We start from the raw sequence: 24,670 nt of genomic DNA, 5'->3' as shown, positions 1-24,670 counted from the left end.
CCCCCCTCCGGTCACCAGCAGATGATGAGTCATGACGTTTAGAACCTTGTACAATTGAAATCTTTAATCTGACGTCAATCGCTAGCAAACTGCATTTGATTATGTAATATATGCATAAATGGCTATAACTCACGTTCTATGAATTACTGCAGAAAACGATAAAAACATATTAGCATTAGAGCAGCCAGCCAGTGGTTTTACAAAACCAGTGTATCACATCTAACAAATGCAGGCTGAACTATTCAATTATATCAACTGTAACTATTAAATTGTTTTTATAAATGTCTCTCTATAAACATACAATCAGTCTCTCTTTAACATGTAAATTAACTGTAAATCTGGCAAATAAGAGCTTTTGCTCTGCCACCATCAACCCTCCTGTACCTAGTCGAAGCGTCGGCTAGTGTTGTGATTCCAGATGCTTTCAATGCAATTGGATGTGCTGTTTTTAGCGGTAGACAGTATTTTGTTTCCTCCGCCGTTTAGACGATCGTTTTGGGATGGAAGTCTGAACAGAAACCGCAAAAGTCATCTTGCGGTTTCACTTTTAATTTTGCCAAGCGTTTTGGGGTGGAATTCTCCGACGACGGAGCCCTGCTGTCACACGATTGGCGCATATGTCACATGACGTGCTGTGAAGACCCGCCCTACTCTGCCTCTGATTCGCAGACTGTGGATGGGGAATGTGATTGGACCAAAGCAGAGTCACTCACAGACAGAGGGTCCAGTCACGCCGCGGGACACATTCTTGTATTTAACCCTTTCACTGCCACACCACGTCACTCCCAAATAAGAAAAACAGCTCAAAATGTATTTTTGACTGTCGAAAACGAAATAAAATACTGCATTCCGCCTGCATTATGAATTTATGATGAGATAGTAACGAAATAGTAACGCACAGCCACTTGGACAAGTAACTGCAATCAGATTACTGGCTTTTAAAGATTAACGCGTTAGATTACTATTTTCGGGGAAAAGTAATCAGATTACAATAACGCGTTACTTAGTAACGCGTTACTGGCATCACTGCTCGTCAATAGGTACAAGCCGCGCCGGTTCCTTTGCAGCTGGCTTTGGATTAGCTTAGCCTTTAGCTGCTCGCCGTCGTCGTCGGATTTTAATACACCATCGTAGCGGTGGTGATGTTTCAGGTGACTTATTAGGTTGGATGTGTTATAGCTTGTTGCCCCTTTCCCTCCTCGTGGAACTTCTGCATTTGTTACAAATAGCAAGCAAACTGTTTTCCTCTGAAACTTTGAAAAGGTCCGACGACACCATCTTTGTTTACTATCTGTGCTGCTTCTGAATGTCACCTGACTATGTCACAGCCAGGCATGAGAAAGGGAGCGCTGGATTTGTGAAAAAAACCCTCTTCCTAAACCACACGCTATCAGTCGTACCACAGTACTGGCAAAACGGGATATATTATCGGAGCTATCAATAATGTTATCGGGTTTATCGTGATGACGTCATAATTGCTGATATCGACCCGATAATTATCGTGCATCCCTAACAGCCGGTAATAATCTCTCTGGCTGGTAGTTTTTTAAATCTAAAGCTAAAAAGGATGAGGATACTCATTAAACATTTTGAAATATTAAATTGAAATAGACTTCTCTGGTAAATTAATGGTTAATGATTAATCGATAAAATAATCAACTGATTAATCGATAACAAAATAGTCCTTAGTGACAGCCCTAGTACATCCACTAAGGATAGACCACCCGTTGTTTCCCCCTGGATCCATAGTTTCCTAAGGCTATCCCACCCCTGCTCCCCCCTTTATTAAGATACATTTAAACCCCCCATTAGTCTCGAAGTAATGCCGTGCATTCTCCAGTATATTCTCTGGTCAAAGTGAATAAAATGTATTGAATAAGATAAACCGAGCATCTCACCGTACATCTGACTAGGCACATTGGTTGGAGTTAACAGCTCTCCTATATAAACATGACCAGCATCACAAACAAAAAACAAAGTGCCCATCTACCCTCGGAACTGCAGAATAACCATGACATAATTATAATATAATTATAACTAACTGTAACTGTGGCCCACAATAAACGTAGGCTAACTGCCAAGACAACAACAACAACGGTCTGTGTCTGGTGGGACCACATCTTAGCTGAAACATTGTACAAAATATTGATTATGCAGTAAAGTGCGTCAGGCCGACTAACACCGGCCGCGTTAATTAAACGTTGATTCCCGCGCGTGCCCAGTCAGGGCGAGAGAAGGGCCAGCTTGAATGAGCACATGGTGTCCTGCGGACACGAGGTGAGCTCTGATGCGACGGAGCACATGGCCGTGTCCAGTTAGCTCACATGGATACGTGCAGCACTCCAGCAATTGACCAGCTAGCTTAATTAAAAAGAAAAAGTCCTAGGGCGGTCAGGTGGCGTAGCGGAGATTGCGTTCGTCACCAACACCGGAGACGCTGGATTCGCCCGTTCGAATCCAGCTCACAGCTCCGGGGTTGTCACCAGCTTGGCTGGCCGTTCACACTAATACAATTGGCTGTATTAGAGGGTGGGAGAAGCTGGCGGGGTGGGTCCGGGTCGTTGTAAACAGCGACTCCTACAGTTCGGTCGGGGCGCCTGCTAAGCACGGATAGGATCTAAGGGCGGTAGTGTGATCCTTCCACATGTTACATTGTTACACACTCTCAGTGAGAGTCCGCGCTGCCAGGTGAAAAGAAGCGGTTGATTGGCTGGACGTGTGTCGGAGGAAGCACGTGATAGCCTCCACTCTCCCAGACCGACTGTGGAGGGTAAGTGCGCAGCGACCAGGAAGGGGATTGGGAATTGGCATAACGACTAACATTGGGATGGGAGAAAATTGGTGGAAAAAGGAGGGGGAAAAAGATCAATAAAAAAAAGAAAAAGTCCTCAAATGGTCACTTTACATTCACCAAAGTGTAATGGCCCCCTCCTGGAGCGGGCCGCTCGCATAATCAGCTCCTTTTGTGCGCAGACTGTGGAGCCTCGCAATGATGATCATGGGTCTAGGCGCCCCGGCCCCCGTCGGACCTCACCGGGCCGGTTCTGTGGGCCGTCTCACACACTGGAGGGGTGGCAAGAACGTCGAGGCCCAAAATCTGCTGTAACGCGCCGGGCATGGAGTCCACGAGACGGCCTCCCTCGGATCCCTCCGGGACTCCTCCCACGATACGAACCTTGAGACGTCTCTCTCGGGACTGCGTCTCACAGATCGTAGCTTGCATCCCAGTCACCTCCAATTGCTTATTAACCTCTTAACACTTTGGCTGCCATGGGTTAAATTCATTATCAACCGTAGGTTGCCGGCTCTATTTGTCTATAGAGAAAGTCCCCTTCTTTGCAGGGCTATAACTTTTTAAATTCTATTGCTACATTGCCATTATTAGGGCCCATTCAAAGTCCTATATGTATTGTTCATTGTGTAGCAACGTTAAACTTTTTCATTCACATATTCATAGTAAAGTATGGTCTAATGTATAAGTATGTTTTCATCTCTTTCTGCAGCTTTCTCCAGAACGTGATCTATAGCCCCAAATACATTATATTGATGATGCAATACAGTTTTATGGCAATCAGCGCGATATAAAAAATTCCAACTAGACGTACTTCTAGAAGTTACTACACGTCATCTGATGTTGACCGGATGGGCTAGGGGGCGTTTATAATTCCGTGGGCAGCGTTATACCAATCATCTAATGTGGGTCAAATGTTGATAATAGCAGTTAGTATCGAAGACGGTAACTTTACACGCTAAAACTCACCCCAGTCTCCGCGCGCCGTTGGGCGATCATCGTAGAGTAGAAATTTTATCATTATGGGATGTAGATTTACCCGGTCCATCTCCAGCTTGTATAATGGTATATACGTCCAAATCATGTTGTTTATCGAGTTATTGGCAATCGATCGCTATGTAGTGTGTCGAGATCGAGTCCCGGGACCTATTAGCGAGTGCCCGGAAGTAATACGGCCGTCCAGCACAACCTCTACGGCACTTCCTGTTAAGCGATTGCGCCGATCGGCCACCAGATGGCGCTCCTGAACCGCCAGAGAGCTCAGTGGGTCCTCCTGGTGGATCTCAGGCCAGCGGAGGGGACATATGAATCCGATCCCAGATTTTTGAAATATTAAAGACGCTGTAAGGCGTCTTCGGCAACTTGAGCATGGCCGGGAATGACGTGTTTAGGCGTTTCCCGGCACCCAAAGTGTTAAGCCTGGAGCCCTATTTTCTGAAAATCCACTTAAAATACATACCTAAGTAAATGGAATATTGCTCCACTTCTACAAGGTCCATTTGCATGTTCTTGGTATCTAGGGACATCTATGGACCTCAGTGAATGTATTCCCAGTGTCAGAAATATTGTGTCCAGAACTCTACACCTACTGGAGTGGTATTTTCGACACTTTGTAGTTTGTCCACAGTACTTAATTTAGATCTGTTGCCATGTCCACTGATAGCAATCTTTGGAACCCCTACTGAGACACTAGCTCTTAACTCTAAACAAAAAAACAATTATCGCATTTACATCTCTCTTAGCGAGACGCATTATATTGTTAGACTGGAAATCCGCCAACAGTCCTTCTATAGCACAATGGCTCAATAGTGTCATGTTCTTTCTCAATCTTGAGAAAATAAAATACACTATCAGGGGTTCAAGTACAACATTGTACAACATATGGCAGCAGCCCTTTATAAACCATGTCAACGAACTACAGCGCCTGCCTCCCGGCTGATCCCGATGTTCACCTGCTCTCAAATATAGTCTGGGTTGCTGGGTTTCTCCTTCCCAGGTGAACTGTACTGTTAATCTGTTATGTCTGTCAGGTCTCTCCTTCCTGTGTGAACTGACCTGGTGTCCAAGGGGTCCCTCCTTCCTGTGTGAACTGACCTGGTGTCCAAGGGGTCCCTCCTTCCTGTGTGAACTGACCTGCTGGATCTACCGGAGCTCTCCTGTACCTGTCGAGCGGACACTGACTAGATGCTAGATCCCACCCCAGCCACTCCCAGTAGTTAAATACGTAGATGAAGCTTGTGTGTGTGTATAGGGGGGGGTTACTGGGAGGGCTCAGTTTGTTTATTGTAATTTCATTTATCATTTACTTAATTAGCGTATCTGTATTACGTACCCAAGATGTGAGTTACATTTGTTCAAAGTCATGCCTGTTCATAAATATTTTTATTTAATTGCTTTTCTTTTTGCATTCTTGTAATAAGCCTTGGGCCTCTATACAGAACACTTCATGCCTGTTTGTGTTGCTTTATATTTTTGTAATCTTTATTATTATTATATATATTTTTTTCTCATTCGTATTTCAATGTCAATCTTTTAATTTCAATGTATTTTTGTTGTTTGTGTAAAAAGGGAAAAAACCGATACATTTTTTTTTATACTGTGTCTATTACTAGGCTTGCTTAAATTGTGATGAAACAATATGAATATGAATTATGATTTTTCTTTGCATCTTTGACAGTGAATAACACCATGCTAAAAATGACCAGACATGAAAAACGGCCACTGAGTTTGTTCAGTACCTTCTTGAAATCATGTGTAAAAAAAAATCTAAGGAAATGAATAAAGGGAAGATGATTAAACGGAAGGTTTTGTAGATACAGTACTGAATTCTCCCATCCGGACAAATGCAATTGGAAATATTATAGAATAGCTTATAAATTACCTTATTATAGCCAATTCGCACATTTATATATATATATATACATATATTATCTTTCAAATGCCTGAGTTGAATTTGGATTTAGTATCACCAGGCGTGCATTAGAACAGATAATGAAATCTACTATATGTACAGTAGCTTTCTTATTTTTGCCAGAGTGCCGCCATTTTGAAACTGATTTAAAATCTGATTGTTGCTAAATGCTAAAAATAGGGAAGAGAAACTAACTGCGCTCCAATATATGCCAATAACGTTAAGTTTTGTGGTATATTATCCTGAGTAATAAGAGATATTAAAATAATTCATACAGAAGTAATTTGCTTGAAGGCCTTTGGGAAGTGAAATTCCAACGCTCATTGAAAGCTCTCGATGTCCTCTTCAAAATAACGTAAAAAAAACTACAATTCCCGACGTTCAAATCTTCCAAAATGGTCGACTTTCGCGAACTAAATAACACGAAAACGAAAATTATCTAATAACACTTTAACCTATTGGTAAACTAACGTATTGAGACAGATGTTTGTCCCTTAGTATGCACACACACACCCACAGTATAATATGCATGTAATAAATAGTTTGTTAATAAGCTGTTACGCGTTTCACTGTGCTCCTAAATTTCTTTGTGTGCTCACCAGGCGCGCACACTTCAGCTGCTACACAAACGAACATTCCCGCTCAATGGCTTCAGGTCCAGCAATGTTGAGTATATAAGCCTTTGTCCTTGCAGGTTTTTCTGAGTGAGCTGCTGCAATAAAGATATTCCCCTAGCATCAATGTAGCGTGATGGCAAGAGGCAGTCTGTAAGTCCTAGCAGTCCATCTCCGAGCACATCAATAGACACCTACCTTTTTTGAAACGACAAATTATACAACAGTTCACACGCTTATTTACATCTATGGGCACATAGGTAACTACTATGACAGACAGATATGACCAAATCAACAGAAAAGGGTCACACGTCTTTCTGCCACAGGCCACAACAGGATTAACAAGCAGCATCAAGGCTGCAATGCCAACAGTTGTCTTGGTGCTGGGCAGACTGAAAGGTTATAGGGTGGCAATATGCTGGATACTATAAGACTGTTGAAGGAAACAGGCAAATTGTGATCTTAATTAAGGCTGAGACCACTTATCGATTTATCGATAACTGCGTGAAATCGATAAATGGCATCACTTATCGATTTTTTTGCATGTGTAAAAAAAATATATATTTAATTTGTTATTATTATACTATACTAAAATACTAGGTATTGTGGCATGCTTTAGTTAAAACATCACCATTTCATGTAAATATGCAGTGCACTCACATCCAGAGACCACGACTATAAAATGAGAAACTGGTCGTTTTGAACGGGGAAATCTGTAACACTAAATATGGCGGCAACAACAAAGAATTGCTGCAAAAGAAACATACATTTGTTGTTTAAATAATCATACAAATATGTATATTTATCGATAATTTGGTCCCGATTTATCGATTCTTCCAAATGGCATGTCGTCTCAGCCTTAATCTTAATTCATAGGCTACTCTTTGGCTGAACAATACATGGATTAATATGTCATTCATATTGCTAATCTAATATCCATTCCATTGAATGTCATTTCAGACTGAATTACCTGTACTAGTGGTCGTTGTACTCTTAACACATTCCCCGCCAATGACGAGTATACTTATTATTTGATCGTTATTTCTTTTATTCGATATTTCTATTCATTACAGGCACACAGACTCTGGGTTAACATGGGGAATCCTCATGGGAATGTAAAAGTGCAATACCGGCCGCATCACGCTAGACGGCGGTTTCCAGCACCCTTTCTAGCCTTGTATCTTTCTCTGTGGGACGGCCCCAGGTCTCCGGTTTCACTTTTCCTTGTCGGGCGAGGGGAGTGGTTCTCCCAATATCTCTGATCCATATGTTGTGGTGAATTATGCCGTAGACGAAATGGACATTGGATATACCAGATGGCGATCAAACAATTAGAATATTATTTTTGGAATACTCCCGGCCACAGGTAAGGGCAATTTGACGTACATTTTAGCTTGATCCTGCAATGCTTTCATACCGATCGGGCTGATAACCGTTTTTAGTGTTCAATGCGAATGCCGTTACTGACAATCAAATAATCATGATGGAACATAATAGCTATGATGTAGATTTGATTTCTAAAACCATACTTATATTCACCACGGTATAACACGGCAACGTATGGATGGAAAAATTTATTTTTTCTCACATTTTGAACGATAGGTGATGTCAAATGGGCCATAGTATTGTATCCATAGCTATAATATAGAATATAATTATAGCTCTACAAACAAGGTGACTCAGTCCTATATTTTAACGTGTGGCAATGCGACCACAGGGCCCGACTAATCCCCGGCGCTGAATGAGTTAATTGCTCCCCAGAACAACACAAACTAGGAACAACAATGATATTGTTACAAGGACAGATGCAACCACAATGTCATATTGCAGGCAACTGAGGTTGGGTTTTATCTCAGTATTTTATTAATCTTGGCCAGTTTTCAATTACCGCCCTTGGAGCAGATGCCTCTTTGAACTGCTGCGGTCAGGCAAGCGATACCGGAGTCTCAAGGCGAGCACAGAAAGACTCAGAAGAAGCTTCTATCCCCAGGCCATCAGGCTGCTCAACGAACAATAAACACTACACAACAACCACCAAATGCACACAGCACACACATCCACACGCACACACTCACTTTAAACAAACAACACACTGCAGCACCCACTCTCCACACTTTAAATCACCTAAACACACTTTATATTTATTGGTAAAGGATTTGCACTACAACTCGTACACCTTACTGTAAATTGTACCTAAATTGTACCTTATCCCATTTCTGCTTTGCACTATATAGTATTGTATATTAGTACACTGCATAGTATATTGTATATTATATGGTAACTCAGTTATGTCTATTCCGCATCAAACATTGTACATATGTCTATACTGAACACTGACCTCATTTTTTTTTACTTCTAATTTACATGCTATACTATGTTATTTCATACTTATCTTGTCTAGCACAGTCTCTGGAGCGTAACAGTAAGAAGCATTTTGTATAAAAGTATTCTGTACTTCTGTATGACAACTATTAAAGAAACTTGAAACTTGAGATTCACTTTTGAATCACATCAACAACTAAATTTGGAGCATAAAACACTTGAGAAATACAAACTGAACGAATGCAAAACACACAAAATCTGACCTCTTTATTGGTGTACTTCTCTCTTCTCCAGGTACAATTGCTGCATTGCTCCCCAACAACAAGCAGAGAGATGAACAAGTCAAGGCCTCACTGCTGTGACCAGTGTGGAAAGAGCTTCATCTATAAGTCCACTTTGCTAAAACACCTTCGCAGTCATACAGGAGAGAAGCCTTACCACTGTGACCAGTGTGAGAAGATCTTCAGTATATCTGGACACTTAAAGAAACACCAGCGCATTCATACAGGAAAGAAGCCTTACCACTGTGACCAGTGTGAGAAGAGCTTCAGTACCTCTGGAAACTTAAAGACACACCAGCGCATTCATACAGGAGAGAAGTCTTACCACTGTGACCAGTGTGAGAAGAGCTTCAATATATCTGGAAGCCTGAAGAGTCACCAGCGCATTCATACAGGAGAGAAGCCTTACCACTGTGACCAGTGTGAGACGAGCTTCAGATACTCTGGAAACTTAAAGAGACACCAGCACATTCATACAGGAGAGAAGCCTTACCACTGTGGCCAGTGTGAGAAGAGCTTCAGTACCTCTGAAAACTTAAAGAAACACCAGCGCATTCATACAGGAGAGAAGCCTTACCATTGTGACCAGTGTGAGAAGAGCTTCAGTCAGTCTGTAGCCTTAAAGAGACACCAGCGCATTCATACAGGAGAGAAGCCTTACCACTGTGACCAGTGTGAGAAGAGCTTCAGTATATCTGGACACTTAAAGACACACCAGCGCATTCATACAGGAAAGAAGCCCTATAACTGTGACCAGTGTGAGAAGAGCTTCAGAATCTCTGGAGAATTAAAGAGACACCAGCACATTCATACAGGAGAGAAGCCTTACCACTGTGACCAGTGTGAGAAGAGCTTCAGTACCTCTGGAAACTTAAAGACACACCAGCGCATTCATACAGCAGAGAAGTCTTACCAGTGTGAGAAGAGCTTCAGAATCTCTGGAAAATTAAAGAAGAGCTTCAGTCAGGCTGGGCACTTAAAGAAACACCAGCGCATTCATACCGGAGAGAAGCCTTACCACTGTGACCAGTGTGAGAAGAGCTTCAGTACCTCTGGAAACTTAAAGACACACCAGCGCACTCATACAGCAGAGAAGTCTTACCACTGTGACCAGTGTGAGAAGAGCTTCAATATATCTGGAAGCCTGAAGAGTCACCAGCGCATTCATACAGGAGAGAAGCCTTACCACTGTGACCAGTGTGAGACGAGCTTCAGATACTCTGGAAACTTAAAGAGACACCAGCACATTCATACAGGAGAGAAGCCTTACCACTGTGGCCAGTGTGAGAAGAGCTTCAGCACCTCTGAAAACTTAAAGAAACACAAGCGCATTCATACAGGAGAGAAGCCTTACCATTGTGACCAGTGTGAGAAGAGCTTCAGTCAGTCTGTAGCCTTAAAGAGACACCAGCGCATTCATACAGGAGAGAAGCCTTACCACTGTGACCAGTGTAAGAAGAGCTTCAGTATATCTGGACACTTAAAGACACACCAGCGCATTCATACAGGAGAGAAGCCTTACCACTGTGACCAGTGTGAGAAGAGCTTCACTAACTCTGGAGAATTAAAGATTCACCAGCGCAGTCATACAGGAGAGAAGCCTTACCACTGTGACCAGTGTGAGAAGAGCTTCAGTAACTCTGGAGACTTAAAGAAACACCAGCGTATTCATACAGGAGAGAAGCCTTACCACTGTGACCAGTGTGAGAAGCGCTTCAGTATATCTGGACACTTAAAGACACACCAGCACATTCATACAGGAGAGAAGTCTTACCACTGTGACCAGTGTGAGAAGAGCTTCAGAATCTCTGGAAACTTAAAGAAACACCAGCGCATTCATACAGGGGAGAAGTAACGGCATTTGTGTTGAACACTACAGACGCTGATCAGCTGGATGGATATGAAAACATTGTTGGATCAAGTTAGAATTTATGTCAGATAGTCCTTACCTTTGGCTGGGGGTATTCCAAAAAGAATATTCCAATTGTCTGATCGCGATTTCCAGTATTGGTGTCCATCTGGTCCCGGACATAATTTGGCACAATTTATGGATCGAGTGTGCCAGATGTGTTTCGAAGTGGTTGCGATTTACTCGGCTCCGTCTAAATTTAGCGCCCGGAGGGATTTAAACATAACACACACTGGAACAGGGTTTACTGCACTCTCGATACTGCCACCTAGCCGGATCTGGCCGGTACTTCACCCTCGGGGTCCCAGTATGCCTTTTAACGGCAACATACAGGTCCGTGACATTGAATAGAATACCGTAATTCCTCTAATAGTAACCCCGGCTTGTATTTGTTTCAACTGTAGCGGATACCAGGCTTGTATTAGGAGGAGGCATGTATAAGAGAGGCCTATATTTCTAATTTTCAAACAGATCATAATGAATAAATCAACATTTTGTGTCAGTTTGAACCCAGTAAAATGTACTGGGTTCATTTATTGAAACCAAGTACTGTATGAAATACGGTAGTAAACAGTGCAATTACAGGTGGTAAAAAAAAAGTTAAATTAAGTAAAATAGTGCAATCACAATACTGGTATAATAATAATAACTTCGTTTTATACAATTCTGAGGTAGGCTTACTCTCTTGGTAAACATTAACACCATACCATTATATGGTATTTACTGCACAGCCAGGCCAGCATATAACAACAATAACAAAATATATTGCCTATGGTAAATCCGTTGAGGGAAATACCGTAATTCCTCTAATATACATGAAACCCGGCTTGTATTAGGAGGCCGGCTTATAATTGCTTAGCTCAACAGCGCACCCGGTCATTAATAGAGACCCGGTTTTTAATTGAATACCGGTTACTATTAGAGGAATTACGGTATTCAAATCGGGGAAAAAAAAATTGACCAAATAACGAGTTTACTCGTTGTTGGCGCTCACCTGCTGGCGGCCAATAACGAGTAAACTCGTTGTTGGCGCAGAAAGTGTTAACCTCTTAACCTCTTCCACCCGGAGCCTATTTTCTGAAAATCCGATGATGAAACAAAGAAGAATATGAATTATGATTTTTCTTTGCATCTTTGACAGTGAATAACACCATGCTAATAATGACCAAACATTAAAAACTGCCACTGCTCTCGTTCAGTACCTTCTTGAGATCATGTGTACAAATCTAAGGAAATGGATAAAGGGAAGATGATTAAACAGACGGTTCTGTAGATACTGTACTGAATTCTCCCATCCGAACCAATGCAATTTGAAATATTATTATAGAATATACAATAGCAGGCTTATAAATTACCTTATTATAGCCAATTCGCACATTTATATATATATATTAGTGCTGTCAACTTAAGACCGAAGCTTGTAACATATTTACTTGAGTAAAATCATGGAATTAATGTAAAATCAACACAAAGAAAGTATATTTAGATTCAAAGACTATTTTAATCGCTTTCTTTTAATAGAGTTTCTCTCCTGTAAAATACAAATGTTCAACAAAACCATCAACATTGACTCAGCTAGACCTCTTTCTTATATCCGCGGCGCTAAGATTGAAGATTTTTCACTCCATAGATTAATCTAGATTCATTTATTTTAATGCTTTAAATAATTTAAATTAATCTCAAGTTAAAGCATTAATTTTGACAGCCCTAATATATATACATATATTATCTTTCAAATGCCAAATGAGTTCAATTTGGATTTAGTATCACCAGGCGTGCATGAGAACAGATAATGAAATCTACTGTAATGTACAGTAGCTTTTTTATATTTATCAGGGTGGCACCATTTTGAAACTATTTTCAAATCTAATTGTTGCTGAATGCTAACAATAGGGAAGAGAAACTAACTGCGTTTTCACATTTGTCAAAAACGTTACCTTTTGTGGCAGAATTATCCAGAATAATAACAGTTATTGAAATAATTCATAGAGAACTCTGAACCTTGAACCCCATATAACTTTAAGGGGAGACCACCCACCTAAAATACAATTTTCCTGATTTTGGGGAAATTTTGAGATTTTTGTATAATGTTGCCCCTTTACATGTCTTCTTTCAGATTCAGATTCCTTTATTAAGCCATTTGTGTAAAACACATTGGTAATTGTTGCAGCATTACAGTAGGGGTGGACGGTATGGTCTAAAATTTATATCACGGTATAATTTGAAGCATAGACGGTAACGGTATATATCACGGTATCAGTGTTTCTGTTTGAATATTTTTTTTTGCCTGATAGGCAGGCTATATAAAGAATGACATCCTCAAGGCATGTAGATTTATAATATTTTAACTTAAAACTAGGCTACTTTTGCGTATACAGTCATTATATTCCAAATAAAATAAGTTCAGAGTCGAGACTCCGTGCTGCTCCCAACAATCCCAATAGTATGCAACTGCAGAGCCGCAGAGTAGGGGCGCGTTCAGGTCCGGTCACAGGCCCGCTACACAGTGCAATACTCCAATTCAGCCATTGGCAATTCAGCCGTTGGGTGGGGGGCGCTGTTGAGCGGGCCTGTGACCGGACCTGAAAGCGCCCCTACTCTGCCGCTCTGCAGCTGCATATGCTTCTCGCAAAATTCAGCATCCAGCTCGCGCTGCCCAGCCGTCAGAACACTACACACATATCATAATGTTCACAGCAAACTGTAGTTGATCACCAGGTATGTTTTATTAACGTAGAATAATTCATATAAGAAAAACGATAGGGAAATCTCTTACCTTTCTCCACTGGTTAAAAATGCCAGGAACTGAAATTGAAACTTGCTGTGCGCCGCGGTGATATGTGTTTATTATGAAATGACAATTGCGTGTTGACACGCCCACTGCGCGAAGCCTCCTAAATAACTTTTTCCAGTTTGCACATATCTATTATCTATGACTAATTCGATCTATTTTTAAATCAAATCAAATTTATTTATAAGGCCCGACAACACACGTTAATGTCCCCATGGGCCGTACAGGTCTTCTTTAAAGTCAAGAAGAAAACATAACAATAAGTCAAGAACAGAACAAGAACACCATAAGGTCCAAAAAATGTAAGATAAATGAAAGAATGCAAGCACTCCCAGACATACCCCACGCGAAGGTAAGGAAAAACTCACTAAAACCTAACAATAGGGAAAAATGCTCCACAGGCAGTGTGGAGGAGAGAAACCTTAGAAGGGCCATTCAAGGGGGGATCTCCCTTCTTAGATGTCGGTGATAGTAGTGTTGCAGACTAGCAGTTGGTAAGCATGCACTCAAGTGTGTAGTGAAACACAGATGAGTGCATGCAATAGCAACTGAACGTTTTGAAAGATTAAAGATAGAGCTAATAGCGATAGCAACTGAACATTTTGAAAGATTGAAGATAGAGCTGATAGCGGATCTATTTGAGGCACAGGGGCGGCGCAAAGAGGGTCACATCCTCCCTGTCTTAGTCACAGGACATTCAACACTCCGGTCATTGCTCAGGGACAGCCGGAGACAGGGAGATAAGGGGCGGCGCAGAGAGGGTCGCGAACTCCCCGACATCATCGCGGGACGTCCGGCACTCCGATCACCACTACGAGACCTCCGGAGAGAGGGGGGCACGCAGAGGGGGTCGCAACCTCCCGGTCTTCATCACGGGACGTCCGACACTCCGGTCAGCACTCCAGGACAGCAACTCACAGGGGGACAGGGAGACAGGACAGGCGTTAGACGGCTCATGTGATTGTAGTGGGCGGACATAGCAATAGATACAAGTAGTAAGCATATATGTGAATGGAGTAGATATATGAAGTAAGCATATTATGTGAATAGAATAGAAGTACTTAACCCAGCAATGAAACCGCGTTGACTGTTAATACTGTTAATCAGTTGACAGGACCACGGACAGACGATGGTAAATAACTGATCCAAGGCCTCAGTGGTGCATGTAGAGCAGTCACTGCAATCTTGGCCAAGACCCCGAGGCATCCATCACCTTAGTCGGCGCTAGGAGAGGGGCACTCAGAGAGATGAGGGGGGGGGGGGGAGTTAAAGAGTTCCCATGTTTGTGGTGCTGCAAAGAGCAGACATGTAGTACCCTGTAGTGCCATGTAGTACCATGTAGTACCCTGTAGTGCCATGTAGTACCCTGTAGTGCCATGTAGTACCATGTAGTACCCTGTAGTGCCATGTAATACCCTGTAGTGCCATGTAGTACCCTGTAGTGCCATGTAGTACCCTGTAGTGCCCTGTAGTACCATGTAGTACCCTGTAGTGCCATGTAGTACCATGTTTTAGGGGCAAATGCGGAGTGAAATAGTCGCGCTGTGGTTACATGACGTCATTGCTATTTTAGAGCTGCTCTACCGGTTACAAGGTATAGTCAAAATCCATACCGTAGAGCAAATTCATACCGTTTATACCGTATACCGTTTATACCGTCCACCCCTACATTACAGTGTCTTTCAAACTATTACTATTTTAAAACATTACAGTGTCTTTCAGTCTTTCAAACTAGTGACAAGAAAACTTTAAAAAATATATATTTAGTTGCTTATTTTGCTTCATTTTGCATGATTACATCCATAAATGTGCACATATTGAATGGGGAAGTGCCTCATTTGCATATATAAACATAAAATTCAGAGAACTTGCAATATATTTTTTCTTAGTTTATATGTACATAACAAACTGGAAAGGTTTCATAGTGATATCTATTCAAATATCTTTTTTGCCTATTAGGGGGTACAGTAATTGGTTGTGTTGTTTGTTACTACACTGTAGGGCTGTCCCCGACTAAGGATTTGGATGGTCGACTATGATTGGCCAAAATTTGCCGTTAGTCGACTATTGGTTGAAAAATTATACTTTTTTTTTTGTATTATTCCATTTGGGCTGTGGGGGGTGCTTAATGTCTGAAGGAGTCGACTGAAGGCTTCTTGTCCTCTGCAAAAGCATGCAATTGGTCCACTGATGGATACATCTTGATATTTGTCTAGTCTAGTGTGTTCATTAGATGGGTGAAATCCTCTTTCAGTGCCTCTGTGCCTGTTTTCGTAGGCAGTTAGCCTCTGGTATGTTTGCCATTAGCGTTAGCCACGCTTCTAGGCCTCTTTTCTTTTGGAAAGAATGATAAAAAAAGTTATAAATATTATTTTTAAATCTTTGTAAATTATATTCGACTAAGAGGTTGGCCATTCGACTACGGCTCCTTTCGACCGATTAGTCGACTAATTGACTAATAGGGGGTCAGCCCTACTACACTGTTACTACTACTACATCATTATTATTATGTTATTCAGTTATCAGGCATGTGTTTAGGTTGTCTATTACTAATGGTTTGATTGGGTGTTGTGTTTGTAAATAGCTGTTTAAAAAAAAATTATGGCATTTTACAATACAGAACTTTGAAGGCGTTTTCCCAAAGGATAGAGATGTACCATTTCCCTAGCATCTACAGTTCTACACACACCAAACTTTCCACCGTTATTCATATCTATATCCTGCTTCTTTGTGCCAAAGGGTTTGTTGATATGTCATACATAGCCTGATATACAGACAATACAAAACTTTAAAGGCTTTTTTCTCAATGAGATTTTATGAGTTTGTATTACACATAAAACAAAGAAACTCAATTTCTCTAGTACCTCCACACACCAAACTGGCCACGTTTCATCCTATCCATATACCACAACTTTCTGTTAGAGGAATTTTTGATATATCACTCATCCAGATTTTTTTTAACATTTTATATAAAAAATGTATGCGAAAAATTGATTTATTTTGACTAGGGGGTCATAAAAGGTCATAAATCCCTGTTCAGGTGGCATATAAAAAGATCCTCTAACAAAAAGTTCGTTTTTTAATGTAGTAACATGAAAAACCATGAGAAAATATCTATATATCATCCATTTTTGCAAAGTTTTGCTCGGGGTAACATGCAAAAAGGGCCAATTTGAATAGACCACGCCCCTTTTTGCGTAATAAAATTATGCAACCAAAATTGTTACATTTTTTTATAAAAATTTACTATTCTAAACAATTAAGATGTTTGCAAATGATTTCATCCTTTATTATTTGTTTCCCCTATCTAGGTGGGTGGTCCCTTAACACTTTGCATGCCACGCCCGAGATTATTCGGGTTATCACCCCCGGGTTGAAGGCCGACCTCACGAGAATATTCGTTTTTTCTCTTATTTTTTTTTTTTGCGATCTGAAATCATATTTCATCAACCGTTGGAAATTCAGCTACCTCTGGCGCTCAGATGTGAAAAAAGCGCCCCCTATCGTCTCCCAGATGGTAATTCACCGTTTTGGATTGAACTCAATGAAAATGAATGAGAAAAAAAACCTGCACTCCACATTTTACTTCTCACTCATGCAACCGGGGTCGATCAGCTTCATGCTGGACTCTCGGAGCCGCAGGGAATATGTGTTTTACTGTATACATGGTGGATCACTAAAAGAAGCGATTTTTTTGAATGGCGATCAGGAATTGGAATAATCCATTTGGATACCATCTGATCTCAGGTAAGGAATCTATGTTACCAGTCTAAGGATGATCAGACCCGTTTTCACGGATATATAAGCTATTATGTGATTTCACTGTTTGACTGTGCGCGCCGTCAGGAAATAGGATAATCGATTTTCGGCTATACTTTTACTTTATACTATTTACTATATACTATACTTTTATACTATCGATAATCTAGCGTTTATTTGAAAACGATTCATAAATAGGCCGAAAAATTACAACGTTCTAGAATATTCCAGTAAAAGGCGATTATCATAGAATGTCTTATATTTTCCGTGAAAACGAGTGCTTTTCAAAATGCTATCAAACGGAAATTAACCGATAAAAAAACAATCTGCTTCGACAATGTTGACTGGAAATGGGTCATGCGACGGGGAGATTAGACACATAGCCATAATTTAAAACATAGATTAGGCGATATTAACGTTAACATTGGAGTGGATGTGGGCATTCAAGGGACTAATAAGGAATTAACCTTGGGCGCTCAAAGTGTTAAGGGAAGTGTAGTTTTCCAAAATTCCAACACAGAACCAGACCTATGGATCTCCGTTACAAAATGGCCACAAAAAAAACTACAATTCCCATGGTTCAAGGTTTTACAAAATGGTCGCCTCCCGGATTATACAGACATTCCAAAGAGAAAAATCTATCTATATAGCACTTTAACCTATTCCTAAACTAACATATTGATGATAATATACATTCTAAATGCTGTTGTGACATGTTCATGATGTTTATACTTGAATACGTTTGAAATTAAAATCGCTAGTTTTAAAATATTGATTTATGACCATTATGTCATTTGCGGTCCGTCGGTTAAGGCCGACGGGTCCGGTCCCAAGATGACATCTCATCATAAATCAATCTGTCTAGACTGTATGACAATGTTGCGTTTCTTTTCCAAATGTATCCAAGAGTAAACATCCTAACCATGTCACAACAGCAGTCATAGTGTATATTTTCAGCAATACGTTTGTTTACCAATATTTTAAAGTGTTATTAGTGAGATTTTAGTTTTTTAAATGTATTAATATTTTCACGGAAATCCGCCATTTTGAATTAGCGGCCGTTGCCGAATGATGATGATTTGTAGTCATATGAGCACAGGGCATCCAGAGCTCTCAATGAGCGTTGACATTTCGAAAAACTACAGTACCCAGCGAATTCTAGCTTCCTGCAAGCAAATGACTTCTGTATGAAATCAAATAATTTCTCGGGATACTCTATCACAAAACAGAACGTTATTGTCATAGATTGGAGCGCAGTTAGTGTGTCTACCTTCTGTGAACATTCAGCACCCATCTGTGTTGAAATCCGATCCTAAATGGCGTAGCCATATCCATTCTAAGAATCGAACTGTACATACAGTAGATTTCATCCTTCATTCTCGATGCACGCCTGGTGATACTAAATCCAAATTGAACTCTGCCATTTGAAAGAGGAGATTTGGCCCGATCCATAGATGTGCGAGTTGGCTATAATAAGGTAATTTATAGGCCTCATATTCTATATTCTATAATAGTATTTCCATAATATATAACGTAGTTCATTTCTTTACTTCTGTGAATGTCTAGCAAAAAAACGTGTTGCAATCTGATGAAAAATGGCAGAGATATTTACATTATAAAAAAGTTACTACTTATTTCATTCACTTTTTGCTGCCCTGTCAGGGGCGCCTGGTTGTACTAAATCTAGATTGAACTCTGCCATTGGAAAGAGGAGATTTCTCCCGATCCGTAGATGTGTGACTTGGCCATAATAAGTACATTTATAGGCCTGATATTCTATATTCATACTTCAAATTACACTGTGGCTGGAGGGCACCAGCATGGCCGTAGCCAGCTATGAGGTCACCAAGGTCTGGACCTCGGTAACTATTTGTAACAATTCAAAAAAATTATAATAATAATAAAGTTTTTCTTTTTAGAGAAATATCACAATATAAATGTACAGTCGGGAGTTGAAAATGTCCGGTAATGTCTGATGTTTGGTAAAGGTACTCCCCCTGCATCGCTACAGCACTACTTTGTCACTTAAGTTCTGCCCTGGGGGGACATACAGGTGGCTTTGCTTTAAACTAACGTTACTTGTTCAAAGCATGCGCGCGCTTGTGACACAACAGCAGTGACACAACAGCAGTGACAAGCCTGCGCCGTGGGCTGGACTGGTAATCTGGACATTTTCCCGGTGGGCCGACGCGCCTTTGGGCCGATTTATATATAAAAAAAAAAGTTTGGTCAACGACCGGCCCACTACTATAGGGACAGCGGCCCATTGGTACTGACTGACACTGGGCTGGCCCAATAATCACATCTCTTACTAAGTTTGGAAATTATTCCAAATGTATTTATATTTATTATATTCACGACCAATTTGTATTCCTGAGGATATTAAAACACTTATTTCCAAGGTGGTCCTCGATGGAAGACATAAGCCTACAGGGAAAAAACACATTCACAACAGGCAGCAACGTTTATTTTCAGCCAAGTATGGTCATCGTGTGGTAAGGTAACTATTAGGATACTGCTATGGTATGGATTACTTACTGTTATAACTTATTACTATCTGTGGTAGCTCTAGTCTCCACCTACACAAATAGTTTTTGTGCTGTCCATTGAGCATGCACCTTCACGTGGTAGGCACATTAACTGTAGGTCAAACTACAGCAAACAAACAAGCACACCACTGATTTAATTGCCATATAAATTACATACAAAGATCTAACTATTACTCCTCTCTGAACATGCATATAAAACAAAAAGGTGATCCATTAACTGTGTAAACCTTGAAAATGAAATGAACCAATATTCATCATTGATATTTGGATACTTGAAATCTGTATGAACTGAGTAGTTGGTATCAAATGAAATACGATGGAACAGCTCCATGCATTAATTGAATAAACAACTATTTGCTCATTACCAGTATGGTATTGTTTAAATTGTACAGCTTTTTGCACATCTTTGTCAGGGAATTCCAACAATTCTGGACCTGAATGTACCGGTTAATGTTGGTGCACTCTTTAGGCCACTCCCCTCACCTGTAAGCGCCCCCACGTCCTGTAAATGACTTTGTGAGTGACTGACCTTAAGTCGATCTCTAGAAAATGGCTAGCCAGTTGCGTAAGAAAGTTTGTATAAAAAAAAAAAATTGACCTCCCAATTTCTAAACCTTGGCTACGGCCCTGCTGAAGCTGAAGCTGAAGCTGATGATGTCTCGCCCTCCCAACCCCCCCCCCCCCCCCCCCCCCCCCCCCCGGGTGTTCCGCGCCGTTACCATGGCAGCGGTGATACACACACGTCTGTCTCAAGACTCAGTCCTGCATGTATCAACACATGCGCATGTTGGTGTGAATGTATGTGTGCCATTATTACTACCAACTGTAATAATTGTGGAATATTACTATAATGAGCTGTATGTGTATGAACCGAGCATCACACTGTAATGTACCTTTATTTCTTTATTTAAAGAAATAAATAATAATACACACTGTAATGTACCTGTACTTTATACGTGACAATAAACTACTACTACTACTACTACTACTACTACTACTACTACTACTACTACTACTACTACTACTACTACTACGCTCGCGTGCCATGTGCCTCATTTCGGGCTCATTTGTATCTGCATCTGTGTGTGCCTCACTTCCTTATATCTGCCAACAGCGCTGTCAGGAGTGCAGACTGCTCCTCGAGCCACCCCACACCAGACCCCACCATTCAGGTCCATTAAACCCACCCCACACCAGACCCCACCATTCAGGTCCATTAAACCCACCCCACACCAGACCCCACCATTCAGGTCCATTAAACCCACCCCACACCAGACCCCACCATTCAGGTCCATTAAACCCACCCCACACCAGACCCCACCATTCAGGTCCATTAAACCCACCCCACACCAGACCCCACCATTCAGGTCCATTAAACCCACCCCACACCAGACCCCACCATTCAGGTCCATTAAACCCACCCCACACCAGACCCCACCATTCAGGTCCATTAAACCCACCCCACACCAGACCCAACCATTCAGGTCCATTAAACCCACCCCACACCAGACCCAACCATTCAGGTCCATTAAACCCACCCCACACCAGACCCCACCATTCAGGTCTATTAAACCCACCCCACACCAGACCCCACCATTCAGGTCCATTAAACCCACCCCACACCAGACCCCACCATTCAGGTCCATTAAACCCACCCCACACCAGACCCAACCATTCAGGTCCATTAAACCCACCCCACACCAGACCCCACCATTCAGGTCCATTAAACCCACCCCACACCAGACCCAACCATTCAGGTCCATTAAACCCACCCCACACCAGACCCAACCATTCAGGTCCATTAAACCCACCCCACACCAGACCCCACCATTCAGGTCCATTAAACCGCTCCGTGGCCGTCAGACTCATTGGTTGCGCGTAATGTAGGATAGACCGGTCTATAGAGAGAGATAGAGATAGACTGGTCTATAGAGTGAGAGAGCACAACTCATTGACTGCCTTAAATTAGCACCCATCTCCAACTAACGTTATTTATTTAAATTGTTCCTGTTAATTAATAATTAACATGGTTTGGTTTGGTTTTATTTTTGACACAAAACATATACAGATTTTATTCCATTTACATTTTTGTCAAGGATAGGAACGAAAAGGCGCAGTGCCTTATTTCCATTGTTGTCCTTGGATGTCAAGGATGCTAGAAACAGACACATACAACTCATTACAGAATTAATCACAATTATTATCTTTGCATAGTAATAATGGCACAACCCTAAATTTATACAAACAAAGCACATTTGTTGTTACAATGTTCCTCTATGCCGAAAGTCTGTGTGTTTCAAGAAGCACCCTCAGGGGAGGGAATTTGGGGGTTGGGAGGGAGGGCGGAGAGTGGGGGGTGGGAGTTGGTTAAGGATAGGGTAGTTGGATTTGGGTGAATGAGACAGTCGAGGGTCCCTCCCCTCCATTCCGTGCACGTCGCCAGGCGTGCTCGTGGGGGGGAGGTTTGGGTGAGGATCGGGGGGGGGGCCTGCCATCCATCTTATCTTCAGACAGTTTGATTCTGTCCCGTCCTTGGTTGCGATGAGTATGGACGTCATCAACCAGATCTTATCTTGACTTCTTCTCCAGCGCGGCCTCTTTCATTGACCTCGAACATTCTTTCGTTTCTTCCACAGACTTGAGTTTAGAGTGTGGCGGGGGGGGGGGGGGGGGGGTGTTGCATCAGGCTACAATGATTCCTGAATAGCATCAATTTACTCCAGATCAGTCTTCTTTGTCGCGGTCCTAATGTCCTGCGCGACCCCCAACATGATTTGACCTCTTAATTGTTCGTCCGCTGTGTGTTGTGCGAGCCTCTTTGCAAGTTCAATGTGGGCGTTTTCCAATCTTGCCACTACCTGATGGCAGCAAATCCAAATCCAAATTGCGATCGCTCCCCAACCGAACAGGAAGATGACGAGGATATACAAATCCTCAACATCTTCAATCTCAATAGAATATAGGCATATTGATCGCCAATTATTCCAACTGTCAATTGCAAACCCCGCCTGGAATGTCCCTATCGGACATAGCGGTTCAGTCGCACTTTGTTTTCTTGAAGAGAAAATTCGATCCACTGCTGCAAAATCCCAGCTTACTAGTTGATCCATTGATTGATTGAGTAGGGAGTCAGGTATATTGAAGAAAAGTAGAATGTCCACACCGTCAAGGAGGCAGTTGTAAGTAGAGATCCACACCGTTATTAATTGCAGTTTAGAATCCACACCGTTAGAGAGAGGCAGATGGCAGAGCTGGTGTACGGAGACGAAAACGGCTGCAGGGAGGAGGGTAGAGGAGGCCTTGGAGGGCAGGGAGGAGAGATAATAAATGCGACTGCTCTCTGGGAAGGTTAGAAGAAGATGCATGACATAAGTAGCATGGTAATAATACATAGGTTATTGATCAATGAATATTGTATTCAATCTCTTTATTAAGTTGTAAAGCCCTGGGCCCTCATTTATCAATGGTGCGTACACACAGATATGTGCGTAACCCGTGCGTACGATCATTTCTAAGCAAAGTGTGTGACTTATCATTTTGAACGTGTGCTTGACTTTGTGCGTATATTTACGCACAGCTCTGACCTCTGACCATGCGTACCTGGCGCCCGGCGGTAGAATATTATTATTGCAACTCGGAAATAAGCTTCCGTGCATTACTTCCAACACTGACGCGTGTTCTGTATGACCCGTAATTCATTATAGTTCATTGTAAAATAGCGACAGTAGTGTAATTATAACATGCTCACGCTCGAACAAGAGGTTGGCCTGCTTGTTTGGCACAGGGGGCAGACGCAGAACACCCACCTCCAAACGCGATTAAATATTGTTTCAAATAAAAAGCGATATTTAATCGTATGATTATAGATATTTTTAGAGAATAAATAAATCCAATGAAGTTGCCAAGTTCACAGACAACTCCGCTGAGGAGGAGGGAGCGTGCAGACTGCAGACTATCTTCGGTGCGCCGGGAGCCAAGGATGTTGACTGACCCAGTCCTAGTGCTACAGAACCAGCACATTGACAGTGTAACTGAGGGGTACAATTCCCTGACTGTATTAATCAAGTACTGATATCATTAAATCACTACCGTCTATGTACTCCTGGCCAATACTGTACATAAGTATTTTAGATTAGAACACTCCAACAATAACACGGTTTTCCACACAAAATACTCGGTTAGAATATTTATTACATCAAAGGGAATATTGTTACATAATATACTTTGCTTAGATTGCGCTTATAAGGCAAATAGAATGTGCAGGTAAATCAATAGTAAATATTAAGGATTATCTCTATGGTTATTCTGGGATAGGGGGTACTACCGGTTGTAAGCCAGCAGAGGGAGGCAAAGCTCTAGGCAAGTCAATGGTTCACGGAGGCGATGTCATCCCTGGAGCAGCGGGGAGAGGCAACCTGGTCCCAGGATGCGCGCCGTGTAGGTGAGAGCCGTGGTGCCTCTGGTGCGACAGAAGCGGGCTCGAGTGATGTCCCCACGGGCTGGAGATCCCACAGCAGTGGGTGTAGGCGGTTCTCTGCTTCCAGCAGCTTAGTGAAGAATGAAGAATAATAATCCTTGCCGGAGAAGTGGCACTGCGGGCGGGGTGTAAATCCCCCGTGGTGCTGCTGCTCCGGTGCAAATCCTCCGGTGCGGTAATGCACGGTTAAACTTGACGTTACTATACTATTAGCACGGGCAATAAGTGCTCTATGTCGACGCACAATTACTCACTCCACGTGGTCT

This window comes from Notolepis coatsorum, assembly GCF_963971535.1.
Source record: "Notolepis coatsorum genome assembly, chromosome: 12".
NCBI classification, from domain to species: domain Eukaryota; kingdom Metazoa; phylum Chordata; class Actinopteri; order Aulopiformes; family Paralepididae; genus Notolepis; species Notolepis coatsorum.
Note: the sequence above shows the minus strand (reverse complement) of the source record.